Below are 21311 nucleotides of genomic sequence, written 5' to 3' on the forward strand. Positions count from 1 at the left end.
CGGCCAGCATTCTAAAGGGTCACATTTCGGAACCTTCTGTTTTATTGCACTGAAAACTTGGTTGTCTTCAAGATATTTAGGCATTTAGTCAGGCTTTGGTTAAAATCAGACGTGTTATCAAGCCTATTTCTCCTCAATGGAGTTTGAATCTAGTCTCCACCCCCCCCCCCACCCTTTGGACTCATGTTTTTATTAGCCATTTCCTCTGCTAGGATTACCAGGACAAAGCAGTTTTACAAACTTTGTCTAAAGTTGTCTAGATTTCCTCATTAAAAATAAGCACATCATCTTATTTTCAGTCTAGAGTCCACCTTGCAGTAAGCTGTTCATTCAATATGAATTTGTCATTATTTTTTAAAAGATTTTACTTTTTATTTATTTATTTTTGTACTTAAATTGTGCTGGGTCCATTACTTCCTGTCACAGCCCTACAAGGGGGCTGTGGTCTCTACAGGAAGGTAAAGGAGTAGCTTTTCCTTTTGATGTAGTTGCCAGGAGAGACATCTGATCTAGTTTCAGTCAGTTTATTGCCCATGCTTGGCAGAGGAATATTGCTGCAAAAGTCATGTGACAGTAGAAAGGCAGTAGCTACACTGAGAAGTACTCATTTTGAGACCCTCCTGCTGGTGACAGATCCCAGCACTGATCTGTCACTGATGCTGTCCGGGACTCCGTCTTCACACAGTCACAAACAGCCGGGATATCCACCTACAGAACTCTTCCTTATGCCAAATGATCACTATGAGCTAAGCTTGGGATCATATGGTAAGACACCTACCCAAAAGTGTATATGGCAGGATACTTTACCTTGACTCCAGATCATTCGAAGACATAGTCTTTACAGAATAATAGTACTGTATGTTACTGCTCATGGGCTGCGCTCATATTGTTCTGAGCTGATGGCATGGATGTCGCTGTGGGATCTGGGCGGCTCATTAGGCTAATACTGTTGCCAGATTAATATTGCCCTCATGAAGACACCCACGTTTACAGCTAACACAATTTATTGTTTGCCAGAGACGGTAGTTCTCTTGTTTTACATGGACTTTACCAAGTTTATATATGGAACTTTTTTCTTGTTTTGTTTGCTCCTTTGCTGTTAAGGTTTATAGCACTGAAGCCCATATTGCCTCCACATGGACTTTGGAACTGAATTTGGGAGATGGGGATACTTTATGTTTTCATTTCATGTGTTCATTTGTATGTTGTTCCCTAATATGTTCTATTATATAGGTTGTGGCAGTTAAGGTATATGCCTAAGTATTATTTGAATATATTCTAGGCCACTTTCATTGAGATTTAAAACAAGGATTTATAAGAGTCTGAGATGGATAGCACTACTCGCACGGGTTGTACTGGGGAACAATAAAAGCAAATACTCTCACTAGAGGAGTCTTTTATACAACTTTATATAAAGCTGCCTAGTGCTATATTAATTACACAGAGTTCCTGTGAGAATACCTAACACAAGAATGTCATGCTCCAGATTATGTAGTAGTACATAGAGGTCTCCTACTCATTGGTGCTTCACCTTACAATGTAACTTAACCCAGTATTGCCCAGTAATTAATCCACTGTTGTCTGTGGCCGAGGCAACTGGATATATTCTTTTTACGGGGGCATTTGATATCCCTAATTTGTTAATGGGGTGGCACTAGAGAAGTGAAGATTGTCCTTACCAATAAGAGCCCTACTGGTAGTGATAGATTTGAAACAACCAGTCTGGGAGCTAAACAATTACAGTAGTTTACTCTCTTTCATTGGGTACCCGACCCCCACACCCCTAAATAAAGTCTCAGCCTTTCCGCTACTTAATATCCATGAGCCTGCAGTTCCAATACTCACTATACACAGGCTCCGAACAGCGCACAATTTTTATGAGTATAGCCTCCGATATACAATACCATGTTATATATGTCTATCCACATTTACTACGCTCTAATCCCTGTTACTTGTATAAACTCTAAATTTATGGCATTTATCCCTAACATTGCATGATAATCTCTTGTATACTATATTGACTTAAGCGGTGTTAACCCGCTGGTAAATGCACCGTTTAAGTGGCATTTGGACCCTAAGGGGTTCAAAATATGACTAATTTTCCTATATCAATTAGCACATGTGTGGCTAGCTAAATAGTTATCAAGAGAAGCTTTTAATATTATAAAAAGGAGGTTTCAGAAGGCCAGATTTTGTCATTGATCCGTACTTTTATTCTCATCTTAGTTTATGGTTTGATCGAACTTTTGTCATAGCATGTACATGGTATTAATTGTATGTTTTCTTTTATGAAAAACCTCAATAAAAGATTATTTAAAAATAAAAAAGTTTGATCGGGACCGTAAAGATTATGATAATAATAGAGTATACTTCTGGCCTCAATATGGCAACAGAAGATTCAGACGTTACTCTGGCCCCAAAAAGGACGTAAAAGATAAAGAAACTACAAAATCAATATTAAAGAAAAAACAGAAGGTGTCTTTCTCTTCAACAGAATTGGAGTCATCAGACCCTGAACCTAATTCAATAGGTTCATCAGCACCTGATAGTGGGTCAGCAACTACATCCTCATTAGATGATTGGGATGATGAAACAGCAGCTACCAATGCACCAACCCCCAAAGAGAAAAGTGTCACAGGACAAGGAGGTCCCAAAGGAGGAACAAGAAAGCACCTTTGCAAAAGCAAGAAATAATGGAGAACAGAAACAGTATAGTCAATCTCTCTGACTATAAACTGACAGAAGAAGAAAAATCCCTCCTGCCAAGAGGTTTGGGTTTTGCCCCAACCAACATATTCTCAGTCTTTGAGACCATTTTGGATGTTAACAAGTTTGTCCGAAAACTAACTCTCAAAAAATTCTTCACCGAAGATAAGCCAAGCCAGGATGAGCAAGAAAACACCAGTCGCATCCCACCTACACAATTTAGTCATCAAGAGGAATTAATGGACTTTAAGGATCATTGTGCTTTGGAGGTCATGAGAGAGCTATCTTGCAGTGGGGACCAATTCAATGGTCTTGTAACGCATTCTATCATCCCTCCTATAACAAATATAGGGATTTTTATCCCATACAAATTAGAGGGCCATATATTAATGCTTTTCAAAATAGTGTTGAAAGGGATTTGATAAAATTAGCTAGTAATGTAGACAAAAAAAATCAGTTTAGGCACATTCATAATAATTTATCCCACAAAGAATCAACAGCACTGAAAAAAACTACAACTAAACAAAAATCTAGTGATAAGAAATGCTGATAAGGGAGGAGCCATTGTTCTCATGGAAAAAAAGCATCTACTTATTTGAAGCTAAACGACAGCTCTCAGATACATCTACCTATCGAAGTCTGCCTTCAGACCCTACTAATATTTTCAAAAAGGATCTTGTCAATTTACTGGAAGATGGTTTGGCATTGGGCATTTTACAAAGAAAAGAACTTGAACTTTTGGTACCTAAGTCCCCAGTCACTCCCATCTTCCATCATGTTCCCAAGATCCACAAAAATTTGCAAACACCCCCTGGTAGGCCCATCATCTTGGGTATAGGCTCTCTCCTGGAGCCTGTATCTGAGTGGATGGACTCCATCCTCCAGCCCCTTGTCACTAGTCTGTATAGCTATCTTAAAGACTCCAGCCACCTTCTTGAAAATCTAAAAAAAGTTACCTGGAAGAATACATTTAGTTGGGTTATAATAGACATAGAATCACTTTACTCATGCATCCCACATGACCAAGGGATCAGGGCTGTCAAGTGGTTTTTAGACAGAGATACCTCATAACAACAGGAAGAGAACATCTTCCTATGCGATTGTTTGGAGTTCCTACTAACCCACAATTACTTTTTATTTGATAAGGAGTTTTATCTCCAACTTTGTGGAACAGCAATGGGGGCAAAGATTGCCCCCACTTACGCAAATTTGTACGTGGTTTGGTGGGAACTCCAATACATTTTTTCAGATTACAATACATACATCGGTAATATTGTTTTTATAATAGGTTTATCGATTATATGATATTTATCATGGACAACACCAGCCAGAGAGAAAGTTTCTCCATCTCGGATTTTCTTGACTATCTTAACACGAATGAGAACAAACAAAAGATTTACTGGAGAATCAAATTACTCAGTAATAAACTTTTTGGACCTTACCTTGGAAGGTATGGTGGATAAAGGCACTATCATATCGAGCACCTATAGAAAACCCACTGTGGGTAATACCATCCTTCATGCCAAATCTACCCATCCGCCACATCTCCTAAGGTCAATTCCCAAAAGCCAATTTCTCAGATTGAGAAGAAACACCAACTGTGACTTAACATATGACAAACAATCCCATGACGTAAAGGATAGACTCCTTGATAGGAGCTATGATCCCAGTCTCCTGGCTGCTGCACAAGAAGATGCCAGGCGCTGTCCCAGACCAAAAGCTAAGAAATTGAGAAATCAATTTACAGAAGGATCAGTGGTGTTTAGCACTCCCTATTCTGCACAGTTTAATGAAGTCATCAAAAGTCTAAGAAAACATATTTCATTACTCAAAAATGACAATTTACTGTCAACCTTAGTAATCAATTGTAAATTTGTATAAAAAAAAACATGAGACCTTGGGCTCAAAACTAGCCCCTAGCATGGTCCAAACAAACAAACCTAATAACACAACATGGCTCCATTGTAATCGTAAGGGTAATTTAAAATGTAATAATTTTAATTGCAAAGCATGTAAAACATTGACACTAGGACAACATTTTTACTATAGTGTCACACAAAGAACATTTTAAAAATTAACCTATACGCTACTTGTAGAACCAAATGGGTAGTATACCTCCTTACTTGTAAACATTGCTAACAACAATATGTTGGCCAAACTTCCCACGAATTCCGTGATAGGGTTAGAGAGCACCTTACGGATGTAGAGAATTTTAACAAAGATTCAGCCATAGCCAAACATTTTAATGGCCTGCATCTCACTGGTGTTCCCAGTTTTGGAGTGCAGATCATTGAAATTGTTCATAGGAGCCCTAGGGGGGGTGATAGGTACAAATTTTTAACCAAAAGAGAACTTTTTTGGATTCTGAAACACCCAAATGGCATCAACCTAGAATGGGATGTCTCCTACTTTATAGATTGACCCATTAAAACATAGTTCTCTCCCCCTGATATGCATTGACCCCTTCTTAAATAATAATAATATTATTGTATGTATTATTAATTATATTTAATCATTCCAGATTAACACATATTAAAATTCATTTTAACTGTAAAACCTGCTATGGATTTGTACTCAATATTTTTATGTGTTTGTTCTTTGGTATATATCATAGAGCCTGCAAGCAGATAAACAAGGATTTTGTAATGTTGTTTTATCACACAGTGCTATTTTATTATATCTTGTAGTTGCCACCTTGGTCTTGGAGGAGGCGTTCCCATGGGTGCTCTGATTCAGGGCTCTGGTTGGCTGGGCGTCCCTTTAAGTCCAAGCTGACACCTTGAGCATGTATTCCTATGACTAAGCGCCACTAGGGGGCGCAAAACGCATCAGGACAGCCATCCTTGCTACCTTATATTTATGCATTTTTTATACGTTTCTCAATAAAGAATTTTTACTTTTATTTTTGCTCCCTCGAGTGCTCAGATACTTGCCTTTTGCTTTTTATTGCATGATAATCTCTTGTATACTATATTGACTTAAGCGGTGTTAACCCGCTGGTAAATGCACCGTTTAAGTGGCATTTGGACCCTAAGGGGTTCAAAATATGACTATCTTGACTAATTTTCCTATATCAATTAGCACATGTGTGGCTAGCTAAATAGTCATCAAGAGAAGCTTTTATTATTATAAAAAGGAGGTTTCAGAAGGCCAGATTTTGTCATTGATCCGTACTTTTATTCTCATCTTTATGGTTTGATCGAACTTTTGTCATTGCATGTACATGGTATTAATTGTATGTTTTCTTTTATGAAAAACCTCAATAAAAAATTATTTAAAAAAATAAAATAAAATAATAATAATCATATTATAATGAGTGCTCTCAAACTCCAGTTCCAGTTTTTCCACTCTGCCCTGTTTGATTATGGACAGAAGTGTACATGATTTCTCCTGTGTTCTGATTAAGATAAGATTTTTTTAAGCAAGTCTTTCTGCATCTTGATCTTTAAAGGGACAGTCTAGTCCAAAATAAACTTTCATGATTCAGATAGAAAACATAATTTTAAACAATTTTCCAATTTTCTTTTATCACCAATTTTGCTTTGTTCTCTTGGTATTCTTAGATGAAAGCTAAACCTAGGAGGTTCATATGCTAATTTCTAAGCCCTTGAAGGCCGCCTCTTGTGTGAAAGCATTTTGACAGTTTTTTACCACTAGAGGGTGTTAGTTCATGTGTGTCATATAGATAACACTGTGCTCACACATGTGGAGTTCCAGGGAGCCAGTTATGGTTGGCTAAAATGGATGTCTGTCAAAAGAACTGAAATTAGGGGGCAGTTTACAGAGGCTTAGATACAGGGTAATCACAGAGGTAAAAAGTGTATTTATATAACTGTGCTGGCTATGTAAAACTAGGGAATAGGGTAATAAAGGGATTATCTATCTTTTTAAACAATAACAATTCTGGTGTAGACTTTCCCTTTAAAGATAAAGTGTGAATCTTAATACCATGAGCAGATTATTCTATTTTCGTACTAAGGGTTTTGTCCTTCATCCAGGTTTCCATTTCTAGATTCTGCTGTGGAAAAAAATATCCCCTTGGTTTTTGTTCTATTTTCCATATTTAGCCAAGCACATTGTTCTGTATTTGGATTATGTTTTTTCCTTTTGTTATTCTTTATAGATTCAGTTTAATTTTGTGTAAGAAATCTAGTCTGTTGCTGTTTCTCAGATCATCAGCTTCTGGTGAGGTGCAACTCGCTTAAAAGTAAATGGAAATCAAAATTAAAACTTTTATGATTCAGATAGTGTATATTAAAAAAATAAACAATAATATTACATTTTATTATCAAATGAACCCCTTTTCCCCTGATACCCTTTGTTGAGACTTAGTTCCTATTTGTGAGAGTTTACTTATGTAGACTCAGGAGCATAAATGTGTTTTAAAGGGACTATATACATTTTTCTCCCTTTTTAAAGTTAAGGTCAATTTGGATGAATTAGTGCCCGTTTTTTAATAAACCTATTAAAAACAAGGGCACTTTAATTCATCAAAATTGACATTTCACTCCTTTTCTTCAAAAACGTACCTTTTAATCCTGAATGCCACTCCAGCAATTCCCCAGGCCGTCGGAAAACCTCTTCTGATGTCAGAAATGGCGAATCCGGCTTCCTCCAATCACGGCTTTCCCCCCGGGGGATCATGGCCTGATGCAAAGCCGTGTTTGAAGGAAGCCGGATTCGTCATTTTGGTCCCACGAAGAGGACTTGCGACGGGCAAAGTAAGCACTGCAGCGGCTGACAGGATTAAAAGGTACGTTTTTGAAGAAAAGGAGTGAAATGTCAATTTTGATGAATTAAAGTGCCCTTGTTTTTAACAGGTTTATTAAAAACCGGGTACTAATTCATCAAAACTGACCTTTACTTTAAATTGTTCCCATTGATCCATTTACCTGCTGGAATATATGAAATGATTGACTAATATGTATTTACCTTTATTTTGTAATTTAAAATAGCTGGTTTTGCCCATTAATACAACCATCTTTTGTGACTATTTTATTAACTGCCTTCTGTAGAAAATCTATGTAAACGATACAAAACAATCAACTGCAGAACTCCATCCTTCACATATTTGGAGGACTGCTAGTCACTTTTATAAAGTCAGTATAAAACTCATTATTTTGCTTTTAACGGATATAACCAATTAGGGACATATATGTAGCAGAGTAAGCCTCAATGTCAGCAGAGCGCATTTCAAATTCTGAGCATTAGAAATTGCTAAATTTTAAGAGCTACATTGTACAAAATGAGGGTAAAATAAACATTGCAAATTTGTTTCATTATGCATAACTAACATTTTATTTACAAATCTCAAGGTGTTTACTGTACCTTTTAAAGGGCCATGATACCAAAATGTTGAAACACTTGAAAGTGCTGCAGCATAGCTGTAAAAAGCTGACTAGAAAATATCACATGAACATCTCTTTGTAAAAAAGAAAGATATTTTACCTCAAAATGTCCTAAGTATTCAAACCCCATTGCAAAGGACTTTAAACAGCAAATCAGTATGTCTGTCCCGGGACAGGCAAGGGAGTGAGCCTCATGCACACTCCTGTAATTTCCCTATTCTGTTTAAGGAAATTTACTATGAAATCTCATGAGAGTTAAGTCAAATCTCATGAGATCACAGTAAGAGTTCATGACCTTAGCACTGCTGATGCTGATTGGCTGCAGTTTTTTTTTGTTTGTTTTTTTTACCTGCAGCTGAGCAGCAGCTGAGTATAACTTTGTACACAGAACTTACTCTGCTGAGCTGAGGAAATTGTGAGGTAAAATATCTTCCTTTTTTACATAGAGATGCTCAGGTGATATTTTCCTGCCAGCTTTTTACAGTTATACTGCATCACTTCCAAATGATTTAGCATATGAGTATTATGTCCCTTTAAGTATTTTTGACTAAAGTTGGTAAATATTTTTGACTAAAAACTCAAGATCTGACCTTAAAAAGGTGAGGTTGTGAGAGGGAAAGGTCAGTGGCAGAGGGCAATATGAAGATGTCAGAAATAATTTTGTGTTACCATAGTTGAATATTTAATTAGCTGCATTGAATATAGATTTGTGTTGAAGCAATAGAGTTTGCTCAGAATATGACCATAAGGAAAGAAGTAAAAGCAGGTGTTTTCCTGCATGCTGAAATTTTAAAGGGCCATGATACCCAAATGTTGAAACACTTGAAAGTGCTGCAGCATAGCTGTAAAAAGCTGACTAGAAAATATCACATGAACATTACTTTGTAAAAAAGAAATATATTTTACCTCAAAATGTCCTAAGTATTCAAACCCCATTGCAAAGGACTTTAAACAGCAAATCAGTATGTCTGTCCCGGGACAGGCAAGGGAGTGAGCCTCATGCACACTCCTGTAATTTCCCTATTCAGTTTAAGGAAGTTTACTATGAAATCTCATGAGAGTTAAGTCAAATCTCATGAGATCACAGTAAAAGAGTTCATGACCTTAGCACTGCTGATGCTGATTGGCTGCAGTTTTTTTTGTTTTTTTTACCTGCAGCTGAGCAGCAGCTGAGTATAACTTTGTACACAGAACTTACTCTGCTGAGCTAAGGAAGTTGTGAGGTAAAATATCTTCCTTTTTTACATAGAGATGCTCAGGTGATATTTTCCTGCCAGCTTTTTACAGTTATACTGCATCACTTCCAAATGATTTAGCATATGAGTATTATGTCCCTTTAAGTATTTTTGACTAAAGTTGGTAAATATTTTTGACTAAAAACTCAAGATCTGACCTTAAAAAGGTGAGGTTGTGAGAGGGAAAGGTCAGTGGCAGAGGGCAATATGAAGATGTCAGAAATAATTTTGTGTTACCATAGTTGAATATTTAATTAGCTGCATTGAATATAGATTTGTGTTGAAGCAATAGAGTTTGCTCAGAATATGACCATAAGGAAAGAAGTAAAAGCAGGTGTTTTCCTGCATGCTGAAATTTTAAAGGGCCATGATACCCAAATGTTGAAACACTTGAAAGTGCTGCAGCATAGCTGTAAAAAGCTGACTAGAAAATATCACATGAACATTACTTTGTAAAAAAGAAATATATTTTACCTCAAAATGTCCTAAGTATTCAAACCCCATTGCAAAGGACTTTAAACAGCAAATCAGTATGTCTGTCCCGGGACAGGCAAGGGAGTGAGCCTCATGCACACTCCTGTAATTTCCCTATTCAGTTTAAGGAAGTTTACTATGAAATCTCATGAGAGTTAAGTCAAATCTCATGAGATCACAGTAAAAGAGTTCATGACCTTAGCACTGCTGATGCTGATTGGCTGCAGTTTTTTTTGTTTTTTTTACCTGCAGCTGAGCAGCAGCTGAGTATAACTTTGTACACAGAACTTACTCTGCTGAGCTAAGGAAGTTGTGAGGTAAAATATCTTCCTTTTTTACATAGAGATGCTCAGGTGATATTTTCCTGCCAGCTTTTTACAGTTATACTGCATCACTTCCAAGTGATTTAGCATATGAGTATTATGTCCCTTTAAGTATTTTTGACTAAAGTTGGTAAATATTTTTGACTACAGACTCAAGATCTGACCTTAAAAAGGTGAGGTTGTGAGAGGGAAAGGTCAGTGGCAGAGGGCAATATGAAGATGTCAGAAATAATTTTGTGTTACCATAGTTGAATATTTAATTAGCTGCATTGAATATAGATTTGTGTTGAAGCAATAGAGTTTGCTCAGAATATGACCATAAAGAAAGAAGTAAAAGCAGGTGTTTTCCTGCATGCTGAAATTTTAACACCTTGAGTATGGCTGGTTTTCCTGTAGATTATTATATCCTGCACTAATAAAAAGGTAGATTTATGTGTGCATATGTACGTGCGATAATGCAACAGTATATACCTTATCTAATAATATACCAGATATTGGCACAGAAGAAAATATATATACAATTACAGTATTTATTGGGATGCAAGTTTATAACAATAAAAGTCTTTAACCTAAAAGATTGTCTGTTGCAATTAAAACATATATATTATTGGCATAGAATAAAAAATAAGTCCATATCATGCATGATATAAAAAACAAGTTCTAAATCCCAAAAACTAAAATTATATGGAACACAGTGAGACTGTTCTGTTTTAATCCTTTAAAGGGATAGTAAAGTCTGAATTAAACTTTCACGATTCTGATAGGGCATGTCATTTTAAACAACTTTCTAATTTACTTTTATCATCAAATTTACTTTGTTCTCTTGTTATTCTTATTTGAAAGCTAAACTAGGTAGGCTCATATGCTAATTTCTAAGCCCTTGAAGGCCGCCTCTAATCTGAATGCATTTGACAGTTTTTCATAGCTAGAGGGTGTTAGTTCATGTGTTTCATATAGATAACATTGTGCTCATGCACGTGAAGTTATTTAAGAGTCAGCCTGAAATGTAAGTCTGTCAAAAGATTTGAGATAATTAGGCAATCAGCAGAAGCTTAGATACAAGGTAATTACAGAGGTAAAAATTATATTTATATTACAGTGTTGGCTATGCAAAACTGGGGAATGGTAAATAAAGGGATTATCTATCTTTTTAAACAATAACATTTTTGGTTTTTACTATCCCTTTAAGGCAAACTTTCCCACATACAGTTTTGCTGCGTCTGGAGATTTGCTCTTAGCCACAGAAGAAAGCCGCACAGCTCCCTTACCGCAGTATCGCGGTCTCCCATGCCGGTGTTGTTTCACCAAGTTTGCGCAGGGTTTCACAATTGTTATTACACGGATTCCTGCTTACTTGCTCACTGGTTGCCAAGCAACAAGATCTAAGCTACTGTTTTCACCATTTATTAGATTCTCTGCTGGTATGAATCTTTATATAGCCAGATGCATATCACAGCAGCACCATCAAAATAAATTGTTTTTGTATCACACCCTTAGTCATGTCCTACAAATATTGCAGGTCAAAGTATTTATAATGGTCAAACCACGACTGTTTGTAGCAAAGAATAAGCCTTTGTCCTTTTTATTTTTTTTTTAAAATTGAACAAAAACAATGTTGTTTTTTTTTACAAATTTTAAGAGAGATTCTTGCAAATGTAAAAAGGCAGTGTGTAAACATGTGGGGAGAGTTACAGTTGGAGGGCAAATTGACAACATAATTTAAACAACTGCCCATTTTCTCTTTCAGAAAAGGCAGGAGCATAGGAGATTATGGGCTCCATTTATTAAGTTTCGGAGCCCCATCGTTTCAGGTCCGCTTGAAACGGAAGTTAAGAAGTAGCGGTCGTAAGACCACTGCTCCTTAACTTGTCCATCACCTTTCGGCATTTAGCAAGGTCGAGCTACAGCGAGTCATGTCCACTCGACTTGTTAAATCTACCCCTATATGTTAACTGATCCTGTAGACCGATATGAGAAACGCAGCACCCACTTTTAAGTAAACTACTAGGAATGTACAAATGTCAGAGGTGTATAACACAAAGTAATCTCATTCTTTGGAAACAATTTATACATAGCCTTACGGTAAATATGTGATTTACACTGTCAAATGCACATTACATGACATAGTAATCCCATTCTAGGGAACTAATTCATGCAAAGCTTTACGGACAAAAAATATCAAATAAAATTTGCTTTGAATTGTGACTCAAAATATTTGACCTACATCATCAAATGCCAATGTGGGAAATCTTCTGTGGGTAAAACTGTGTAGATGCTAAAGGAATGGATAGCATTGCATCACTCTCACATAAGACAGGCATTTGAGGAAGGTAAATCTGATCATCCTATAGCTTACCATTTTTTTGGAATATGGGCAAAGATTATCAACATAGAGATGTCATTCTGTAGATCATCTGCCCCTTTATAAAAGAGGAGGGGAGAAATATAAACTGCTACTGCAAAGCGAAGTAAGGTGGATAATAGAACTATGCATATTATATCAAAGGGATTTAATAATTATATTTTTAATTCTCTGACAGCAGTGCTTTGCAAAATTGTATGTAGCATTGTTGTAAATTGATGCAATCACTGCTGCTATAGAATACTAAAGATACATGCATGCTGATGAGCTCCTATGAGCCTAATTAGATTTTAATTTTATACAAAGGATACCAAGAGAACAAAGCACATTTTATAAATGTAAATTGAAAAGTTGTTCAAAACTGCATATTATTTGTTAACCATAAAAGTTTAATTTTGACTTTAATGTCCCTTTAATGTAATTTGTTGTATATGCACGGATATTAATAACTAATCCTTTTATAAGGAAAGCTTACAAGAAATGTGTAATGTAGTGATCTTTTTAACTAGTTTTTTTTATTGGTTAGGTAATAGTCTTTCTTCTTTTCAAGTCCTGCAAGCAGTAAAAAGAAACAAAATGAAAATCCTTGTGCAGAAAAGTTTTCTTTGAGTAATAAATGCAATGAAGCTGTGATTCCACTAGGTGGAGCTGCTGGAAATAGTAAGCTATGTTGTATTTACCTGAACAGAAAAGCGTTTTTGGTGTTTGTTTTCAATTGCACTGTTACACTATAAATATCTTGATTTACTTATGTTTAATGTCTTTAAAGTGAATGTAAATTTTGATGCTAAAGTGCCCCAGTTTTTAAAAGTTCGATTAAAAACAGGGGCACTTTAATTCATCAAAATTTACATTTCACTCCTGTTGTGAAAAAAAAACTTACCTTTTAAACTTGACAGCAGCTCCAGCTTCCTCCGGTCGTCGCAAAGCCTCTTCCTGGGTCTAAAATGAGGAATCCGATTGGAGGATGACCTATCCATCATTTCTGACATCAGAAATGGCTTGCGACGACCGGAGAAAGCTGGAGCTGCTGTCAAGTTTAAAAGGTAAGTTTTTTTTCACAACAGGAGTGAAATGTAAATTTTGATGAATTATTTACATTCACTTTAAAAATGCCCTATTGTAGGCTGAAATGGTGATGTTAAATAAAACTATTTATAAAATGCATTGTTTTAGTTTACCTGCTGTTACGTGTAAAGGGCTTGCATGTTGTGGTCGGCAGGCAGGATGTGGCCAGAGATACTTAGAAGGAGCGACTGGTATAATGGGTGTCACTGTTATAGTTTACTTCTTTACATACATGTAGTGACCATATCCTCAGTTGTCCCATGAGGAAGATGCAGAGCTCAGGAGGAATTGCTCTTATTTATAATCATAGAACTGAAAGTAAAACAGTTTAACCCCCCTCTTTTTTTTTTTATACAAGCGAGAAAAAAACCCACACATATTACGGTCTTAACCCAAGTTATACAGAGAAGAGCATAAACAAAATATCCCACACATTACATAACATACATAATGATACCCTGACAGTAATAAGATGATATTAATTAGTATGTTGAAAATCCAACATAAATAGTCATCTATTTATATCTCTTACTTCAATAGGCCATAATAGGTTTGATATGATCATAATAAAACCAAGCAATATGGCCAAAGTCCTAACCTGCCATGAAGACTTATAACACATTTGTTCTCACCTGTTTGTTTTCTATTTTAACCACCCTACGCCACTCCTTCAAGAAAATGTATAATCTGATCAAAGATAGAAATACTTAAGGGAAAAACAAATAATTATAAGGGAAGACTAAACCCTCTCTCCTCTCTCTGCCAATTAACCTTCACCTCCAGACTCAACATATTGCCATTCTCCCCTTAAATAAGCTTCTTGCGTAAAATTAAAATGCCCAAATGTGTGAATAATCTGCTTCTGCATATATATATATATCCAAAGATTTTTTTAACCAACTCCCATTTATTAATACATTTTTTCTTTCATATAGGTGGCGAGAGTCCAAGAGCTTTTACGTATGGAATATACATTCCTACCAGGAGGAAGCAAAGTTTCCCAAAGCCTATAAATACCCCTCCTACCTCACACATACCTCAGTTTTAAGCTTTTCCTCCTTAGGAGGTGGTTGGAGCATAATGATGTGCTTGATTTCTTCAGTGAAAAATGCTTCAGATTATATTGAAGCCCGGATCTCCTCAGAGTACTGTGCTTGTCAGAGGGAAGTAAAGGGGATACTGCCTTATGACACCATGTTTTCGCCTCACGGGAAATCTTTTCATAGGATCTCTATAAATTTGGTTGCAGGGATTCATTTTCTGCCTCCCTATTCCATTATCTCTGCTGATATGTTTCAGTACTGGTTTGGCTGTCTGCTATCAGTGGAGAAGTGCCTAAGGGATTCTCAGACTTTGATTAATACTATGATTCAGGCCCGCAAGCCTGTTTCAAGAAAGTTCTATCACAAAGTTCAGAAAACTTATATTTCATGGTGTTGTACTCATGATTACTCCTGATACTCTTTTACAAATCCTAGGATTCTTTAGTTTCTTCAAGATGGTTTAGATAAAGGTTTATCTGCCAGTATTTTAAAAGGACAAATATCTGCTCTTTCTGTAATGTTTCACAGGAAAATTGCTAATCTTCCTGATATTCATTGTTTTGTTCAGGCCTTAATCCAAAATTAAACTTGTTATTTGGCCTATTTTCCTCTTTTGAGTCTTAACCTAGTATTAAAGGTGTTACAGACTCCTCACTTTGAGCCTAGGTAATGCATACATTGGACATTAAACTACTTTCATGGAAAGTGTTGTTTCTCTTGGCTATCTCTTCTGCTAGAAGAGTCTTCAAATTGTCTGCTCTCTCTTGTGAGTCTCCTTATCTGATTTTTCTATCAAGATAAAGCTGTTTTTGCGGACTGCTTTTTAATTCTCACCTAAGTTTGTTAACTCTCACATCATTAATGGGGAAATTATCGTTCCCTCCTTGTGTCCTAATCTTAAAAATGCTGCTGAACAAAAACTTACATTCTTTAGATGTTGTTAGAGCATTGAAATATTATGCTGAAGCTACTAAAGATTTCAGAAAGACTTCTAGTCTATTTGTTTTGTTTTCTGGTCATAGAAAAAGGCCAGAAAGCCTCTGCTATGTCTTTAGCCACTTGGTTGAAACTTGTTATTGTCAAAGCTTATTTGGAGGCAGGTCAGTCTCCGCCTCAGAGAATTACAGCTCATTCTACTAGATCGGTTGCCGCAACTTGGGCTTTCAAGAATAAGGCTTCAGTTGATCAAATTTGCAAAGCGGCCACTTGGTCTTCTCTGAATACCTTTTCTAAATTTTACCATTTTGATGTTTTTGCATCATCAGGAGAAGATTTTAGTAGGAAGGTCCTTCAGACATTTGTCTCAGTTTGTTAATTGTCCCTATATTTTTTTAGTTTTTGTCTTAAAAAGACATTATTTGGGGTTTTGGATTTTATTTCTCAGAGAAAAAAGCTGTTTTTATTTTTATCTCACCCTTTCCTGTTACTCTTGGATTTCCAAATCTTGGGTATTATATCCCATACGTAACAGCTTGTGGACTCTCGCCACCTATATGAAAGAAAACATAATTTATGTAAGAACTTACCTGATAAATTAATTTCTTTCATGGTGGTGAGAGTCTACGAGGCCCCACCCATTTGGGGTTATTATTATTTACAGCACATCTTTTTTTCCTAATCTCTTTATTGGCTTTTACTCTTTAAACACCTCACTACTTGGCTATTCGTAAAACTAAGGTATGTGTGAGGGGGGAGGGTTATTTATAGGCTTTGCGGTTTGGGAAACTTTGCCTCCTCCTGGTAGGAATGTATATCCCATATGTAACAGCTCGTGGACTCTCGCCACTATGAAATAAATGAATTTATCAGGTAAGTTCTTCCATAAATTATGTTTTTAATTATAAGGGTTTGAGAGAGCTTCAGTTTGTTCTAAAAATAACTGACCATGTTCCTCTTAAACTCAGTGAATTTTAGGTTCCTTATTTGAGATCCAGTACTTTAACAACAGTTTCCTTTCAATAAGAATGGCTGTATTAAAGGGACAGTCTACTCCATAATTTTTATTGTTTAAAAAGATAATCCCTTTATTACCCATTCCCCAGTTTTGCATAACCAACACAGTAATATTAATATGCTTTTGTAATGCAGCTCTGCTTACTGCCGTCGGATCATCACAGAGCGCTCCTTAAGGGACATGGCCATGCAGTAAGCAAGACGGCTGGGTCGAAGTAACTCTTCCTGCCATGCTCTCCAACGGCTATGATGTCTGTGGGCGTGAATGTGACATCAGCTTGGCCATGCCCCTTCAATGAGACACTCCCTGTCAGCTCCTAACCTACATTAGTAATAAGGGAAGCGTATATTCACACACACCCCGCCAGCTGTCAATCATTATCATTTTCTCATAAAGCACTGCTGCTCACACTTCTCAGTGCTCAGTTATTGAGTGTGTTTCCTAGTGTTAAGTACACTGCTTTTGCTGTGCCTTATCCTGACCTTTGCCTGTTTAACGCCTTAGAACTCTTGCTGCCTGCCCTGACCTTTTCCTGTCTATCACCTGAGAACCTTTGCTGCCTGTACCGACCTTTGGCTTGTTTACTGGACTCTGATTTTGGATTAACCCTATCTGCTGTGACTCTGTGTATGCTAATCCTGCTACTGAAATCAAGCATATCTGCCATCATACTTGTGTATGCTTATCCTGCTACTGATATCAAGCATATCTGCCATCATACTTGTGTTGGCTTACCCTGCTACTGAAATTCAGCACACCTACTGTTCTATCTGTGAATTTTCATCCTGTCCTGAAAGGCAAGCATCTCTACTATATTACCTTTGTGATACTTGTATATCCCTATATACTATTATCCCAAGCTATTGGGTTCCATCTAGTTCCTGTATCTGACAAAATAACTGAGCCGCTATTATGGACCCCGTTGGGATAGCTGCAGCACTTACAGCCATAACCCAACAACTAGCAACTCTGACCCAATCAGTTCAGGATATACAGACTGCCCAAGTTTCTCTACAAGCTAATAAATCTCGGCTTGACCAGATGCTACAGACTTCTCAGTCACAAATGCCTGCTCCAGCCCCTGTTGCGGTATCAATTCCTTCTGGGGGTGCTACAGCTGTATCTGAACCTTGTGTACCCCTGCCAGAAAGGTTTAACGATGATCGTACCAATTACCGCAGCTTCATAACGTCTTGTCAAATATTGTTCTACTTACAGCCACGTACCTATTCCACTGACTATATGTACGTACAGTAATATCTCTGCTTACTGGAGAACCTCAAGCATGGGCACATCACCTTTTACAAACTCATGACCCTATTCTTGAATCCTGGATCAACTTCCTTCATACTATGGACCTATTGTACGAAGACCCATATAAAGTATCCACTGCTACCACCTCTCTCCGAACTCTTAAACAAGGTAAAAGATGCATTGAAGATTATGTAACAGACTTCTATCATTTGGCCTTAGATTCAAAGTAGAACTAGCCAGCACTCCTTGACCAATTCAGATTTGGCTTATCAGAGTCTCTCAAAGATGAACTAGCACAAGTTGGCATCCCGGATACCTTAGAAAATACAATGAGGCCTACTTATCAAGCAGTCAACTGTCTTGCATTCGACGGCACCAATACGCTCGCCTGACATTGCGGCGACCTGAATACGCTCACCATATTTATATAACAAGCTGTCAAAAAGCCGCACACCAAGTACGGGGCGATGAACAGCGGACTGTTGTTAACTAAACAGTCATCGATCTCTCTGCTATTCGGCTTTTTCCCAGCTTTATTTATATACTGTCACTAAACACTGCCACTATACTAAACTGTTTAACCCCTATCCCGCCTCTCTCGGAGCCCACCGCAACTCTAATAAAGTTATTAACCCCTATCCCTCCGCTCCTAGAGCCCGCCGCAACTAAATAAAGTTATTGTCAGGCTACAAATATAAAATTAACGATGGAACACAATTCACAGATCTTAATTTATTAATAATTGTTTTGTTTCACTATTGTAAATGAATATCACTATGGCTTAGTGATATTCTCACCTAATAGTGATAGTTTAGTGGTTTATTTTGCCACACCCCAGATTATGCAGTTAGGGTTAAGCAAACTTGAATAGGATTTGTAGAAATTGCTCTCAATATTAAGTTAGCTTTAGTTCTTAAGTTGCAGGTGTAGCAATGGTTCTATTAACTCTCAGAGTCTTATGCAGTGTAACACATAAATATTTAACTAGTAACCAGGTTCTGTTAACAGTTATACATATGCTCATGCAGTATTGCTATTTTATTTGCAGAGATTACTTGTACCTTGTCTTGTGTTGCACTTGTAGTGTGGCAGAGCTGTAATGAATGCACAGCCTGTTCTGTGGAAGTTCCAGTTTCACTGTGGAAGCTGTGTTGTTTATTAATCTGCAGTCAGGATGTTTCAATAAGGGTTAAAGCCAGATTTTCAGTGACAAGTTCTGTGGTAACTCTCCTTTAAATACAAACTACACAGTAAAAGTTCTCCAAGTAACAAAGCATTAGAACACATAGAATAATACTTGCAGTTTGGTTCAGGCAGTTCATTCAATTGATTGCATGTCAGCTCCTAAGTTAATGAACACTGCAGTTGTTTGGATGAATTCCAGTTAAAGTTGAACAAAGTATCAAAAAGTTCCTGTGAGGAAAAAAGTTCAGAAAACAAGTTATTCAAAGTAGTTAGGCTCAGGTAAATAGGGTAGCCTTGTACTCCAAATTACTAAGCAAAGAGAATTGATTTGGCGTGGTTTTTAAAGGCAAGCTGCAAGTTTGTTGCTTGAAGGATTCCGCTGGGTCCTAGAAGGAGCTAGGTTCCTGACATGACCCCCCACTCAGGGCAACGGTCCCACAGTTGCCGGTCTGGGACGATTTGGATTTCTGCGATGGAAGAGAGAGACCAGCCGTTGAGCTCTAAGATTGGTTGCAGGTTCCCATGTGTCGTCATCAGCTGAATAATTTTTCCAGCGTACCAGATATTGTAATTCACCTCTATGGAACCTGGAATCCAGCAGGGAATGCACTTCATATTCGTCTGGATCCAGTGCCTGAGGAGGTGGTGGAAGAATGAGTTGAGAGTGACGAGTGGCTCTGTATGGTTTCAATAGTGACACATGAAATGTGGGGTGGACCTTAATACTATCAGGTAATTTAAGAGTCATTGCGTTTTCATTGACAATTCTAACTATAGGGAATGGTCCTATGAACAGACCCGAGAGTTTCTTACTCGGTATCTGTAATTTCATGTTTTTGGTGGATAGCCAAACGAGATCACCTATGGCGTATGTAGGTGGTGGTCTTCTCTTGAGGTCGTAATAATGCTTTTGAGTGAGCTGAGCATTTTTTATGTTCTCCTCAATAAAGCGGAAATTGTCTTGTAAGGAATCATGTAGATCATCGATTAAGGGTGAATTTAAGGTGTCTGTTGCAATGAAAGATATTGTTGGATGCTCTGATAAATCCTTTCCGTAAATTTTCTTCGAGATACTCCTTTAAATGATCCAATTCTGGCTTGCAGAGAGGGTACAAGTGTCCATAAGGGATGGAAGAACCAGGTTGAAGTTGTATTGGACAATCGTATGCACGATGAGGAGGCAAGTTCTCAGCTTCTACTTTACTGAATACATCCTTGAAATCTGCATAAGGTGAAGGAATTTGCAACTCAGGTTTTTCTGTAGCTATTTCGGTCTGGAGTAGAACATGTTTGTGGAAACATGTTGTTTTACAATAGACTGAATCAAATTTTATGGAAGATAGTGACCAGTGGATAACTGGATTATGTAATTTGAGCCAACTAATACCCAAAACCACTGGGAAATGTGGTGACGAGACAACATCAAATGAGAGGTGTTCTGTGTGTCCTGCTGTAGTAACTGTTAACGGTGTGGTATGGTGTGTGATAGGGCCAGTTTTAGGTTCTGAACCGTCAATCATATGAAAAGAAAATGGAGTATGCTTTTTTATAAGGGGTATTTTATTTTGCTTTACAACATTATAATTAATAAAGCATCCATAAGCTCCCGAGTCTATGATGGCTTCAGTAGTCAGCTGATCTTGGTCCCACTGTATGGAGAGAGTTAACATGCAATAAGTTTTAGTTTTAGTGGTGTTTAATAAAGAACTTGTAACTTTGAACTTACATTTCTTGTTTTTCTGTAAAATGGGACACTCCTGGACTGAATGTGTAGGATTGGCGCAATACATGCACAGATTATTACTCTTCCTGCGGTATCTTTCTTCTGTTGTTAAAGGACCACGGGCTATTCCGATCTCCATGGGAACAGCTGTTTGTTTACTATGTTGGGTTGGTTGAGGTGGGGAATAGATAGAAGGTTTTGGTCGGACATCTGCAGAAAACCTTTCTGCCTTCCTTTCTCGCAGTCTGCGATCCAATTGTTTTGCAGCATTCATCATTCCTTCTAGGGTTTTTGGGAGTTCTATCCTGGCGATTTCATCTTTCAAGCTCTCCGAGAGGCCTAAACGGAACTGGTTTCGAAGTGCAATCTGACTCCATTCCGAATCAGCTGCGTATAATTTGAATTCCGTGATGTACTCCTCCACGGGTCTCTTGGCTTGCTTAAGGTTCCTCATGGAGGCTTCAGCGGACATTTGTACATCAGTGTCGTGAAAAAGATCATCCATACATGTGAAAAAATCAGAAAGGGATCCTAGCACTGGGTCATTATGTTCGCACAGATTGTCAGCCCAGATTCTTGGCTCACCCCTCAGGAATGAAATAGTACTGAATACCTTGATCCTCTCTGTGGGATAAC

Source organism: Bombina bombina, chromosome 4 (assembly GCF_027579735.1).
Source record: "Bombina bombina isolate aBomBom1 chromosome 4, aBomBom1.pri, whole genome shotgun sequence".
Lineage (NCBI taxonomy): Eukaryota > Metazoa > Chordata > Amphibia > Anura > Bombinatoridae > Bombina > Bombina bombina.